The 15,492-nt window shown below is 34.8% G+C and overlaps 2 long non-coding RNA genes across 3 annotated transcripts; one reads left to right on the top strand and one right to left on the bottom strand.

The window, feature by feature from the left end:
• Positions 1 to 1,028: 1,028 nt before the first annotated feature.
• On the top strand, positions 1,029 to 6,418 carry LOC138710150 (uncharacterized). The gene is made up of 2 exons (XR_011335109.1): positions 1,029 to 1,451; positions 2,207 to 6,418. It is a non-coding gene; the product is annotated as an uncharacterized lncRNA (long non-coding RNA).
• LOC138710151 (uncharacterized) lies at positions 5,780 to 9,171 on the bottom strand. 2 transcript variants are annotated; one of them, XR_011335111.1, is made up of 7 exons: positions 8,797 to 9,171; positions 7,752 to 7,942; positions 7,494 to 7,552; positions 7,286 to 7,345; positions 6,490 to 6,551; positions 6,261 to 6,387; positions 5,780 to 5,919 (listed from the first exon to the last, which is right to left on the bottom strand). It is a non-coding gene; the product is annotated as an uncharacterized lncRNA (long non-coding RNA). The 2 variants fall into 2 exon arrangements; XR_011335110.1 differs by having other exon boundaries at positions 6,261 to 6,551.
• Positions 9,172 to 15,492: the final 6,321 nt, after the last annotated feature.

The raw sequence follows: 15,492 nt of genomic DNA, 5'->3' as shown, positions 1-15,492 counted from the left end.
TGTTTTATGCACACAATGGATCTGTCATTTGGTTTCCAACTGGCACGTGGAATAGCACGAATCCATTCTTCTCTAAGTGCAATTTGTTTAGGAAATTTAAATGATCGAACATAGCCCTCCGTTTTAATTGACGAGGCATAATTGCTTTTACACCCGGGTACCACACAAGAACTAGGCATTTTCACATACGACACAAATATAATCTCCTACTTATAACCGTTAATTTAACATTCTAATGACAAGCATCACAGATAACTTCCTTGCAATGAATGGCGCGAGTGACCGACTGTAGCACGTCGCTCCGACGTTGCCAATTTTCGCACGCCGCAGCCTTTACTAGAGATAGCCTTGGTCAAGTGCATGATATTATTTTATTATGTGTACGGATTGTGTGAATCTGTTCGTGATGCCTCCTGCAGAAATATTATTGGTAATGTTAGAATCCTAACAACACATTTCCCACACACAAGGGACCAGTGTGAAGACAAAACTAGGCAGGATACTTTCGAAATATCTTGGTTGCAGCACTGTGCTCATTGTAGAAAATAACGAGAAAAAAATGGCTTGCTTCAACCTGAATCTTACAAAATCACAATTTGTACACAAACATTTAGTCAACAACTTCATGTGATGTTAAACGATAATTTTCAGCATTCAAAAATCTCTTTGTAGGCAACGAAGTATGACAACAGATAAGTTTCAAACGCTATTGGCTGTGTTTTGTAACCAGATAAAGTAAGGTAAACAAAGAAATGAAATGCACATATTGGCTCTTGGTGCAAAATGCCTTACATATCATTCTCATTTTTTTTTTTCAGAATAGTAGTAAACTCTAGTTACATTGGATTTTGCATGTTTTTGCAAACGTCTGGTTTTATTATACACATTTGAAAATTTTGTGTATAAACTTGAGTGTATGTTTGTGAAATCTCTCCAAGCGAAGTACCAATTTAAAGGGCCACAACTCGACACCTTTTCAACCCTAGTTAATCCTTCACATCACTTCCCATCTACCGCGCTAAGGGCCTGTACTACGACTCTCGGATAAAGTTCTAGTTTAAACTTATCCGGCAGATGGCATATTTATCCGGAAGTTGGGTTGTAATTGCGTACTACGACTTTTGGTTATGTGCAATCTGGAGGCTAAACTTCCAGATTAGCAATCCGGGAGGCAGAGTAGCAGATTGGCGTTATCCGGAGGTTGGAACTCGGTGTTGAAATCAAGATGGCTGCACGTTGTACAGCTGGTGATTTGAAGGATCAATTTAATTTTGATACTGATTCTGATGATAAGTTCTGGAGCAGATGCTTCGTTATATCAGAACAGCAAAACGAATTAGGCCCCGTCCAAATAATTTTGAAGAATGGGATGACGAGAAATTTTTTAGACAGTTTCGAATAACGAAACCTACTACATGAAATCAATTATCAACTGAAACAAGACACAGCTCGTAAGTACACAGTTAATAATAAGCTACACTATTTCGGTAGGTATTAAATCAATATTTTGTATATAATAGCACTATAATAATTACTTTGAAGTACAGTAACCTGTAATACAGTAGAAGTGAGGTTAGAATGTTGCTTCATACAGGTGTTCTGTTGCACTTACAAGGTATGAAGGTGATTGATATAATAATATAGGGCAACCTACAATAATAAAGTTTCAAAATACTTTTATATAAAAAATAATAACAGTATATAATATATCAAAATCCTTTATATGGTAAACTACCATTTCTTCACAATTGCGTTACCACATTAAGATACAAATGTATTCACATATTTCGGTTCTAGTCAAGTCATATGTACCATAAACGAAAGAAAAATTGAGTGCCGACACCAATTTCCCAAATAAAGGTGGAAAGTTGCTGTGAAAGTGGAGTGCGGTGGAGAGGTACGGGTAGGCGGGATCGTTCTATCGAGATAGAAGGGTAGGCGGCAGGGAAGGGCAACACATTCATTTCATTACTGTGTTTTCTTACTAATTAAAGGGAAAAGACAAGTTTTCGTAAGATCGAGTTAGTGACAGGTTAGTATGATTTGCATATATTTACAATTGTCTAAAAAAAAATGTCAAAACTACATCCAAACCTCTCTCTTCCAGGCTATCCTGTAGGGAGTCCTTGCCTTCTTTTGGTAACGCTATTGTAAAGGTTTACCGGTAAAGTTGTAACCAAATCTCATTGTTTATACATTTTTCCAGAAATAATGCCTTACCTCCAATGGACCAACTACTACTGGTATTGAGATTCTATGCCACTGGGAGAACATTGACAACAGTAGGAGATTTTTGTGGGGTCCACGAAGTTACAGCAGGAACTGTTGTCAATCGAGCTAGTGCTGCATTTGCTGCTTGGTTTAATTGAAGTGATGACTTTCAATGCTTCATTGGGAGTAGTTTTATTTGCTCCAGTAATTAAGTGCAAGGCTTATTCCCCCCCCCCCCCCCCCAAGGGATTCTGTCTCTTTTTGATGCTGTTACGAATACTTCTGAATAGTATTTTAATACAGGTTTTATGTATATATTATAGGTCTTGATTAAAGTTTTCCTAGAACTGTTTCATTTTGTGTCTGCTAGTTGTTTAGTCAACTCTCCGAAGATAGATTGGAATACCAATAAGGCATCACTCATGAGTAGACATCGGATTTTTAGGCACTAAAAATTGCAGTTTTAGGCGCCTAAAATAAGCTCAAAATTTGTAAAATTAGGCTCTATTTTAATGAAAATAGGCATTTTAGGCACATCAAGGTATCATACTTATTTCTTTCACTGAAATTTTTAGTTATACACTAAAATACGCACAAAAAAGTATGTTTAAACATTAAAAAAGAATACTATATTATATTTATAAACAGAGCTGCACAAATTTAATATATTGAAACTAATGAAATAATGATTATTGATATCAAGATTACTCATTTTAAGTTATTGAAATTCAGTTCCATGCTCAGACTTTATTATAATTATCTGCACAGTACACCACCAGAATTTTTTCTAAATTCTCCACAGTTAACCTTTGCCTTTTGTCACTGAGAATCATTTTGAAAGCAGAAAAACTTATTTCAACCGAAACTGATGTGAGAGGCGCAAATTTTAAATTAGGTACAATAGAAACATCAATACTTACTGGAACATTTACACTTTCCCCCGATATCACTCTTGATACCTTTTCCAACAATGAAAATCCTACATTCTTATTTTTAACTTTTTTCCCAGTTTCGCCCAAAGCAGAATGTATGTTCACTTGAGCTTCCTTTACTATTGCTATTTGGCTACAAAGAGATTGTTTTTCACTTTCTAATTGTTCAATGCTTGCAGGTATGAAAGAAAAGTTTGATGTTATGTAGGCAATATCGTTTTTCACTCGTGAGTCATTCAGACAATCTTTCACTGCTTTCACACACGCTTTCATGCAGAAGAAGCTAAATTAGTAGCGTGAAAAGCTGCCAGCTAAGCAATTAGAATATAAGAATATCATCCCGGCAATTGCTATCAAAGTTGTAAGGAAGAACTGAATATTATGAGTACATACGTTTGACTGGAGAATTCAAAAGGTTAAAGTGTAGTGGTCTTAAAAAGAATTATACCTCAGGATAGCTCGGTCAATGTATAAATATTATAGGCCTACTCATTAAAATTAATAGAATTTATATATTTCAACTATTGTTGCATACCTGTTTACTACAAATCTTGCAGAATATTATTTTTCCATCATAAGTGAATTCTGAATATTCTGTTAGCCATTGCCGGATCAATGTAGATTTTGCACTTATATTTTTCGGCATTATCACGTTAAACTTCACAGGAAAACGTCCTACCGCTCAAAACTTCTCAACACAAATAAGGTGAGGGAAAGAGCAACTGTTAACGAGCATTCAAATGAACCGCTGTTATTGAGATTCAATTGGACAAAAATACAAAGTTCCACTTATTGTTGCATTTCCTGGTAGTGTTAACACTAGGAGGGCTTTCTTTTAAATATTTTGTAATGGTTTACCCTATTAATTCGCAGTTTTACGACTTTTCATAAGTATTTCAAAAACACTCTTTCTCCAAAAATTGTGATTTTATGACACTCTGAAGGGCAGTACAGCTAATCGGTTTCAGACCGAAAACAGTCATTTTTATAATATAGAATATCTCTGAATCGGTAGCAGCACATGTTGTGATTGTTGCCTGCTTCAAAACTAAGGTTGGTTCTTTGTCGGCATTTATGCCTCCAAACATGTTAAATTCGGTGAAATCTATTGCGAGTGTCGTGAGATTCAAAACATTTTGTTTCCTTTATCAATGGTTTCATGGCCGGTGTGAAGCAAACTTTCCACTTTTTAAATGCCTTAAATTTCGCAGTGAATGCATGTATAAATTATAAAAAGTAAGAGTAAAATGCGAAACTTTACAGTGAGTTAGGCATTTTTAGGCGAATATTAACAAATTAGGCTCTAATAACCGTTTTAGGACATTTTAGGGCACTATAAAACTCTTTGAATACCTTTCAATTTCCATGAAACACAAATATTAATAATTATTTTTACTTTTCTCCTAAAGAAACAAAATAGGCATTTGCCCTAGAATCCGATGTCTGCTCATGAGACAACTGTCAGGAGATAATGTGGTAGGGTGCCAAGTTCCCTTCTCCTTCCTTGCATATATCGCTCACCAGTAGGAGTAGGCCTAACATATTTCATTAATCAGACTTAAGATATGCTTGCTATATACAGTATTATTATTTAACAAACTGTAACAGTTTATTAAATTTTAGACGTGACAGTTTTTCTTCATTTCCTGAAAGTTTTGGAATTGGCATTTATGTTTTGCAAGGGAGCTGTTTCATTCACGCTAGGCCTAGTGATTCATGTATGCAAACATATTCATATCGTTACTTTTTATATATATTTTATTGCTTGGATCCCTCACAGTGATGTCTTAACAGGCTAAGATGATTCAAACACAAAGGTTTGATAAATACATTTTAAAAATTATGACCAGGTACACTGTAGGCTATTTAAAACAATAAAAATGCACTGTATATGCAATTCAAATTTATTTTACATAAGCAAAATATGGTAAAACAACATTTTTCAAGAGGCACATTAATTGAAGCGTCGGCTGGAACAACGTTATAAATTATATTTGGTAAAATTTACAGGAGCTGCAAAAATGTGTATATGCGTACAACTTTGTTCTTATGAGGGTAGCAAACTTTTGAGTGGACAAATTTCACGTACTGCATTGATGGACAGTTGCAAGCCAAGGAGTATAGCAAGGTAACATGACATACAACATTATTACACGGAAACACACCGAATGAAAATTTTGTAACTTACAACGTTGTTCCAGCTGACGCTTCAATTGTATTCAGGTACTCTGTGAATGTGTACTTAAAGCAAGAGAGATGCACTATAGCTGCAATTAAATTTAAAATTTATTTATTTATTTTGTGTAAACAAAACACGACATTTTTCAGGAGACACAATAAGCATAATCATGTATTACATCCACTGTCTCATTATATATGCTATGGTACATGTCATATTTACAAATTAATAATATACAGGCTAATACATAAGAGTACATAGTAACTGTAATTAAACACAACACAAATACATATGCAAATACACAAAACTTGGAAAACTGTGGCAGAGCCAACTTCAGCTATAAGCCCCATTTGTTAGAGATCTGCACGGGCCATAATTCTTAGGCCCGGCCCGTCTCGGCCTGATCTGAACCAGACCCGAACCCAACCAGAAACCTTAGATTAGTTAATAATTATCACCTGACTCGAACCTAATCCTGAAGACTAGCAGATAAAGCAGAGGCCAGAGACCACAGAGATCAAGAACAGCTGCAAGAGATTATCACTCCATTAGAAGGATGAGAAGAAGTAATCTCCCAGTCATCCAGGTCAAACAAATCTGGTCAACAAAATTAAACATATTTTTTGTTAAAACATAAAGAATGGGTCATTATTGTAGCATTTACTTTCTGCCACTAATTGAAGATGTCTTTGTAGATAGACCATTCATTAAAGAGGAGGAAAAAGTAATGTAAAAACTCCAAATCTTACTTTTGATATTCCAAACCCCATCTCTTTGCAAACATGAGGATATGACTTACTTTTATTTCAAATCATTCTATGTTATAATGTTAGATTCCAACTTTCAACTAATGTATTTTTTAAAGAAATCACTGTAATAGTACTGAAGTTCATGAATTTCTAACATCTCAAGTAAAAGTAAGTCAACATTAAACTTACAGTTCACAGATGGAGAAAGATTTTTCAATGTGGCTAATGCATTCCTCAGGGGCTTGCTTTTTCTTTCTTTCTTTTTTTTTTAAGCATCCTTGGGGTGTAACTCGATCAGCTATTATCCCATTATCAGCTGAAATATTTAAGAGAGGGATATATGCTTATATTCAGATCTTTCTGAGTTTAGCCTACACTACCTACACTGAATAAACCAGTAATTTCACTTAAAACTTACTTTCATTACACTGTGAAAATACCCGTACAGTGGAAGACCTTCACCTGCTGCACCAGCTGACTCTGTAATATTTTAAGAGTGGAATTAATTCATAAGATATTTAATTCTGGAGAAAGATGATGTTTTATCATAAATGTGTGGACACTTCAAAGTCAGCAGCTGTAACAGTATTGTATTTTCTAACGTGCTATTAATCCAAACTCATTTTTAACAATAAGAAAGTGAAGCTGCAATAAAAAAGAGAGAGAGAGAAAACCAAGCAAATAGTTCTATTGTAAATAGAGTGTAGTCAGTTTCTGTTTTACCTTATGAAAAGATATTTTTCAGTTTTTCTGTACACAAAAAATCATTCACAAGTTTCAAAATGAGAATCCTCACGGTAAAATTGAAATACAACTTAACATAATGTGGCCTAATCTAATTACAAACCCATTACAGAGAAATCTCAAAATAAATTCTTCAGTTTAGTGTACTTTCTATTTTTAGGCCTACATTTATAAATTTCAAATTCCCACTCAAATCCCACATAATATTATAATACAATGATGTTTAGTTTTTATGACATCCATTTCTTGTGACCATTTCATCATTATGTACAATTTATATTTTAACATTTTTTTTTTTAACTTTTGCATCTAATTTATCTACTGCTTGCTGCAGATTTCATATAGTATGTGTGTTAGTTTTATTTTCAACATGTTGGCTGAAAATGTGTTTACATGTTACAGCTATTTCAGATTGGAAAAGGATCATACGTAGAATGTGAAAGAATGTTTTGTAGTATAAATCAAATTACCTGGAGATATTGTTGGGATGTCCAGTTTCACTTCAAAAACTAGAGAATTGCACTGTGAACCTGAATGGTAATAATAGAAATAATAGTATTATAAAGTAATACCGACATTAAATTAAATTTGTATAACAACTTTCAAGAATCTAATATTTTCTTTTATCTCTAAAGCTCATCATCTCTTCTTCTGACTCTTAATTCCTTACACACTAACCTCATTCGTGTTATTAGCTGCACTGGTATCAGTGGAACTTGGTTTAGTTACTACTTCGGCTGTAACAAAAGTAAGTAAATAAATAAATGAGTGAATGAATGAATAAATAAATAAAAAGAATTCAAACTTGTGTTATACAATTTCCTCTGCTTATTATGTAATAATTGTATAAATTAACATATAAGTGAACTTATGCATTGAATATTAATAAAAATCACTGAGAAATCACTCAATTGATAGGAGAATTAAATCACTTACCTTGGCTAAGTTTGGATTTGGTTTTGCTTCAGTTGGAGGGGCTCCAATTGTTTGTAGCCTGCATTGTCTCTCTGCAGCAGCAATTTTCTTTGTGTTCTTTTCCAAGAATTCAAATTTGCTTCTCAGCTGTTTTCAGGTCCTTGTATTTGTGCTGATGTTACTATATTCTTCCCATGCTTCATTCTATATTACTAAAAAGGAAGTAAAACTAGGTTAATTCCATATGCAACCTACAACATTAGAAGATATACTGTAATTCTCTTTTTCCCTTATCTAAGTTTCTATACTTAAATAAGCAAGAGCTTTTAATGGACGATTGTCAGTACAATATCAAACATGACTATACTGTACATAGAAACTTTGGAAAAAACTGAATATCTTCTGTTTCTGTGTTATTTTACGAGGTGTTGAATGTGCATTACAGTGAGTGATTATAGTCGAACTGGTAGCAGCAACAGATATTGCATTTTAGTGGAAACGTCTCTCCACCTCATGCTGTTCTTTTAAAAAATAATGTTAGGCCCTATCTGTGATCGAATGGTATTATAGGCCTAATACAAAATATCCGCCCATTTACTAACAGTAAAATACGTAGGCCTAACATACTGAAATATTGGTAATTTGCTAGGAACAGTGTACCTTGCTGTACTAATGTTGGTTAGAAATCCCAGGCCAAAAACAGCATTCATTATTATCAGTAACAGTGAACGTTTCTTTTTAAACGAGTTACTATGCCTTCGACCCATGATTTGAAGCCGTGAGTACATTATTTCTAAAAAAATTACCGAAATAGGCCCTATTCACTAATAATGTAGGCTATACAACAAACTGAAAGCACACTTAATATTAATTACAATACAAAAATAATTGCCACCTACACTTCTTGTGCAGTTACACATGAATAAAACAATGATTATGGAGTCCCAAACGCACTTTTGCTGGAACCCGCACCCGTCCTCTTTAGGCCTACTAATTAAAACCAAAATATTATCATATTGTAGGAATTATTACTATTCGAAAAGAAACATAACCTTTAAAATCTTACCTTTTGCTTCCATGTAAAGTTTCTTCATACAGTATGTGTAAGTTTCTGTTCTTCACTCTGTTATTTTCTTGGCTGGAGCTTCAGCATTATAATAAATAATAACAATAATGCTTACAATAAAACCTCAAAATAAATAGTACCATATAAACACGGAACATAAACATGAAATACGCGGGGAAAGGTATACCAACGCAATAAATTTCACTACATTTTCAGTAACTTCATTGCCAACGTAATAAAAATGTTACTATCTTCCGGATAACAATCCTGCAGTTAAAATCCGCTGGTAGTACAGAACAAAATATTTAACTTCCAGATTGCTAAACTGGAGTATACGAATCTGGAGCTTTAACAGGCGATCGTAGTACAGGCCCTAAGTCTTTCACCTATCCGTTACTATCACACCTGGCTGAACAAGCCTTCTGTGGGTATAACAGTGATCCACATCAATGTGGAAAAAGCTGGAAAAATACAAAAATATATAACGTATTCCAAAATTACCGCAAATTTCATAATCTCAATAGAAATATGGAATAATAAGCAGCTTCAAATTAAGTAAAATTGGAAATCAACATGTTTTTATGCGTATCATTTAAAATTTGACTCGCGTCAGGAAGAAGGAGGGGTAGACTTCCGACACTTCATCTGTGCACTTGGCCGACATCAGAGCGGCGGAGGGTTGCCTCGCTACATCTTCAAATGTATGAGCCATTCAGAGCAAAAGTGGTGTAAGTCAAAATTCTGTAATGAGGTTTAAAGTAAAAACTCTGTAAAATACAGCGCAAAGTAGCAATTAATATGGCCTTCTCACTATCGACTGACTACTAATGGTTTAAATAAATTTAACATTAGTTACTACTTTGCGCTGTATTTTACAGAATGTTTATTTTAACCCTCATTACACATTTTTGACTTGCACCACTTCTACTCTGAACGGCTCATATATCATGCACATTATCTTACCTGTCGAAGATGTAGGCGTACCTAGCCAAGAATAGAACAAAGTGCCGCTCGCTTGTTAGAGCTCTATGCTCCACATCTGGACACTCACTTACAGAATCTACTGTTACCGCAAATTAAGTTAATTTGACATGTATTACAGCATTTCAGCGTCACTTCGTAGCAATGCCGCATTGTCCTTGGTCGAGGGAAAATATAATACATTTTTGTAACGGAGTGGCGGGAGTGAGTTTTTCCATAAAGACGAATATATTCCGTAGACTAAAAATACAGCACGGCTTTCCTAAAAAATGGGGGTGACGTACTACGTATTTACCAATTTAACTTTTTACTTTTCGAAACATCAACCAACCACCATTACTAAAAAGTCTTTATCGACCGCTTTGACGTTTCTTTGCGCTCTGCAATTTAGATTCAAACATAAGCGAAGCTACCAACCCAGCGGCTGTAAAGCATTCAATATTATTAATGAACAATTAAGTAGAATAAGAAATTGTAAGATAAATATTACAAGAGGAAAACGAAGTACCTTATTAATGTGCTCAGTAGTACATTTTGTAGTTGGAAGTCCATTTGTTTTTTTAATTATGTTTTTGAATAACTTACTACGTTTCATTTTTGTGTCTGCTGTATCATCATTGAAAGCGGAAAGTATAGGAGTAAACGAGAGCCAAAATAAGCGTAAGTCTGTTTCAAGGCTACAGGCATAATATATTCCTGTCCTGGCTGCCTGCACACTTGAATAGAATGTAATTCGCTTCGAGTAGTATTTTGTCTTTTATTTTAGCATTATATTTTCTACCACATTAAAAAAGCTAGAGAATAGCGTGTTTAATTAATGTTCTTCCTTTCTGTAAAGAACTTAAGTCAGATATTTAACAGCAGGTTTTACGAACTGCGACAAATTTAACAAGTGGTTTGGACCAACTGGCTGAATGGCACTACTCGATAAATCTCCTCTTCGCTACCAGCAATCGAACTTACGCGTAGCTGGAAGCGCTGCCACTTCAGGATGTAAACAATTACTGTACCTAAAGAAGAATCGGCGCCGCTCCACAGTGTGATCAGGCTTGGTGTTCTGGGGTCCCGATCGTGGCTGCTCGACGTCTCCATCTGTCCCCCTTTCCGTTTATCTGGATTCTTTCTGGATGCTAGAATAACCGACAGTACAGTATAAAGGTTAGTAATGAAATTATGGTTGTTTAGGTAAGATTCGAAATTTCCTGAAGAATACGAAAAGCATCACCATTTATGATAGGAAAAATATCTTTCCTAATAACTAATCTAGGTTCAAAATGATTTATATGCAACACTGTCATTTTAGGAAGATAGAAACTGGTCACTCTATCCCATTATATCCTGGCTTAGTTGCCTCATAAGTGGTGCCTTGTTATTATCATTTGTGAGGTTCGAACCTGTCTTCGAACAGTTGAATGAACAACAACAAACTGTAAATTCCTCAACTTGAAAGTTGTTACGATTATACAGTTAAACCGTTTGTCGCGTAAAGTTGTATTTTTCGGGAACTTAAACGCTGAAATATGAGACACAGATCCAGTATTAGAATTACAACCCGGTACACAACACGAACGGCCCATTTCACGACGGAATTAACACAAGAAAAGATCAAAACGAAACCACGTGGTAATCATGCTTGGACCACCACCGGCGCCATTTTGGCTATTATCGATACCTGCATTCAGGTCTGAGTATTGAAGATTGTCTTGGTTTTACCAAGTGAATTCTTGAATTATTTGAAACCACAAGGATTGCCAACGCATAATTAAGTACTTAATTTTCAATCAACAATATTGCGAATTATTGACCCAACAAAATTATGCAATGGAACAAGAATTGGAAAGAAAAAACTCATGCAAAACATAATAGAAGTAAAAATATTAACTGGAAAAACGAAGATGATGTTTTTATCCCACATATTCCTATGAAAAGCACTAACATGCCATTCCATTTTAAGCAACAGCAATTTCAGTGCGACTAGCATTCATACTGACCGTATGAAAACAAAGCTCAAGGATAGTCGCAGACATTTGTTTAGGCTTAGGAAGTCCGTGTTTTTCGCAATGTCAGTAATTATGTAACTTGCTTTCGAGTGAGCACACCTGAATATGTATATATATACACATTTCTGAAATAGAGGAGAAAACGAATTGTATGCATATCAAAAAGCAACTCAGTGATACTTTTATCATGTTCCTAATGTAGTATGTGAATGTACATAAGCTTATTGAAAATGACACTTTCTAAATTATGCATCCCTCAAAATATTATTGCCCATGTCAAAAGATGTGTTATTTCGAAATTCTATATGTGTAATCTTGTTGCCAGTTATTTCAACTCAGTACAATATAAAATAACATTATTCCAAATATTTTAGGTTCACGAAATGATAAACAGCTCATTTACGAAGCTAACATACCAGAGTGCTGATTAAAACTGTTTTCCGTCTTCATTTTACTGCTAAACAAACTTTAAAAATGCCCTCCGGTAACAGTTACAAAACAGTAGATAGAACCTTGTTATTCTGAGCCCTCGATTGTTCGGCTTGGTTAGGTGGTCATGATTTTACTGTCAAACATTAAGTTTATAAAAATATATATATATATATATATATATATATATATATATATATTTCAATTTTTTCACGTGTTCTTATTAAACGGCAAGCTAGGACGGTGTTGTTAACGTAGTTTAAGACAAAGTATCTCTTAACATTTAAAAATGCTAGAACATTCGTAAATACTAACTTCATTCAAGAAAAGAAAGGAAATGCATGAACTTACATTGCTGAAAGTCTGTTCCCATTCACACATTAATTTCAATGCACTCTAGTGGCAGGAAGAGAAAAAGACATTTCTTGGGACAAAGTGTGAAAAAATAAGAACCAAGAAAAAACGTATACTTCTTTCCTGTTGCTTGGCATAATAATGATAATGAGGTTCAGACCTATTTTTAGCACATAGAGAAAAAGGCCGCCAAACAAAACGAACGTTTTAATGGTTGGTAACATTAAGAAGTGCACGTAATTTACTATTAGTGTAACAGAATTGATTAACTGTGAACAAGTGGGAAGGAAACGTAGAACACGCCGATGACGATCTATCTGTAAATGGCTCTTAGACATAAAATTTGTGACTACTTACGCCTAAAAAGACGGCGAAAACAACCACAAAATACATATTTTAAACAGGACCAGCAGCCACGTCTTCTATTTCCCTCCTCATCTTCTTGTTCTTTTTCTTCTTCTTCCGCAAATGATGGTAGGCCTATTGACATGGAATCTTCCTCATGATCTTTTTTTTCATCTTCGGATGATGGTGCTGGCATGGGCGCTGTCATGGGAGCTTGAAAATCCTCCGGGTAGTCGTCTGCAAGAAGGAAACCAAACTTTGTTGTTAAACATCCAATGCATTCACTGGCTTTCAGTGAATGAAATATTAATGGGGCTAAGATTCGTATGCAACTGCATATTTTTACTCTCCATTTGCAAGCCATACGATTTTTTTTTTATGTTTTGAACAACTGTAATGACGAATATTCAAAATTAATTGTACATATTTTTGCTTATTTCAGGCATATCTATATATAAGAGAGAATTGAGCATGCACTGTAGCATATTTTCAGTAGGCCTATTATATGGCATGAAGTCCCAAATTAGCATATCGATGGCCTAGATCTAATACCACGTATGTGATTTTTCCAAAATTTTCAGGAGAGACATAAAACTTTTATTATATATATTTGTATGCATTTCGAGCACTGAAAATCACAATAATCGGTAAGAATACTACATCTGAATTCCATAAGTTTCATGTTACTGCGAAAATTCCAATTAAGACACTCTAATTTGAAACTTACGGCATATATAAAACATGATTTGAATTTGGATTAAGTTCATACCGAGATAAAGCTTCAAAATGCGTGTTTCTCAAAACTTTGCATTTTGATTTGTTTCCCTTTAGAACTGGGCCGTCGATATTGTATTCCTGTTCTGACTGACTGCACACTTGGATGAGAAACAAAAATTTAATAATATGATATGATTATGTTTACGAAACACAGCCATTAGGTCCTTTTTATATTGTCCGCAATTTTAATGTCAATTTTATTATGTCCATTACATAAAAGTCAATTACACTATATCCATAAATATATGTCCTATGAAGTATATGTCCACTTTATTTTAGTCCAATTGTACAAATTTTATGTCCACTATATGATTATACAATACATTATGTCCATCTACAAATTTACTTCAATTCTCTACTCAATCTCTTCTGCCGTTTTATCTTCATATAGCTTCAGATGATAACTAATAGCTTTGAGGTAAGTTCTGATGTGTACTTCTTCGCTGCAGTGGTTGTAATTCCGAACAATCTCTTCAACTCGACTTACATTTTGTGGACATCATTTTTTAATAGGGTGTCGCACATTAAAATGCCCGGCAATCAATTAGATTATTATAATTTCATTATTCCTTTGGTCTTTCTTGATAAATTCCATGAATTTCCAGACCGATGCGCGATGTGTGACGATATGTTTCTGAAAGCGGTTGTGCCAGCCCTCGACTACGTTAGGATTCGATGTTGTCCTGCCAGAACCTGATTATAAGTGTTCCATATTTCAGGTGCAAATCTAGCTGGCATTGTTCTTTTTGTTCCTCGGATGTAAGTTCTTTCCATGTACAATGCTAAATCCATTACGTCAGGCTCAATATTATCTGTAAGGCTATCAAAAACAGCCTGAACATCTTCTAGTGGTACAAAAGGAATTGACTTAAATAAAAGTGGACATAAATGAAAGTGGACTTAAATAAAAATGAACATAACACTCATGGACCCAAAAAAATGGACGCACATAAAATGTAGATATAAATGAAAGTGGACAAAAATATTAGAGGACATAAGTCATATGAACATGGTTTCAATGGACGTAACGTCTTGGAAGCATGTTTACTGCCATATTAAAAAGCCAGAGAATTTTGTGTTACAATGTTAAATGAATGTCCTTCCTTTCTGTCAAAAACCTACTTTATTTCAACTTGAGACATTTAAGAACAAGTTCTGCGAACTGCGACAAATTCAACAAGTGAGTCGGGCCACTGGTGAGAACTGGCTGAATGACGTCACTGGAGAAACGCCCTATTCGCTACCTGTAAGGATTCAAGTCTGCTGAACTTGTGCACAGAGTTCATAGATATCAAGAGTGCCGCAATCCTTTGCGTTGGAAATGCTGACAAATCATCCAGTTTTATTCGAGCGCTCGCTATTTTACATATATAATTTTATAGGAAATTTTGTAGCCTAAAACAGAACAGAATATTTTTAATTTTAAGGTCACGGACACAGGCCCGAATTGAGTTTTAATTTAAATGTTCCTGTTCTAAGCGTATTGAAATGGAATAACAATGGCGGCCGACTAGCAATTTGAGCTCCACGGACTCTGCTTGTGGCACTTCTTCAGGATGTAAACAGTTACTGTACCTTCCCGGCAACCGAAATCGAAGTAACGAACATAACGCTCCAGCTCCTGCTTCCGCAGCTCCTCCAGCCTGACGCGCTCCTCGGCGGATTCCACCTCCGTCGGCTTTGCCAGCTTGTCAGTTGTTTCATGTCGGGCTAAAAGACAGTTTACGCACTATTATACAACTGTTTAAAGTAATTTAAAGAGAAGGACCTTCTTAATTAAGTAGTTGTCATTGATTTCCCTGCGACATAA

This window comes from Periplaneta americana, chromosome 12, assembly GCF_040183065.1.
Source record: "Periplaneta americana isolate PAMFEO1 chromosome 12, P.americana_PAMFEO1_priV1, whole genome shotgun sequence".
Lineage (NCBI taxonomy): Eukaryota > Metazoa > Arthropoda > Insecta > Blattodea > Blattidae > Periplaneta > Periplaneta americana.
The sequence above is the reverse complement of the archived record's forward strand: the minus strand, read 5'-3'. Positions and strand labels throughout refer to the sequence as shown.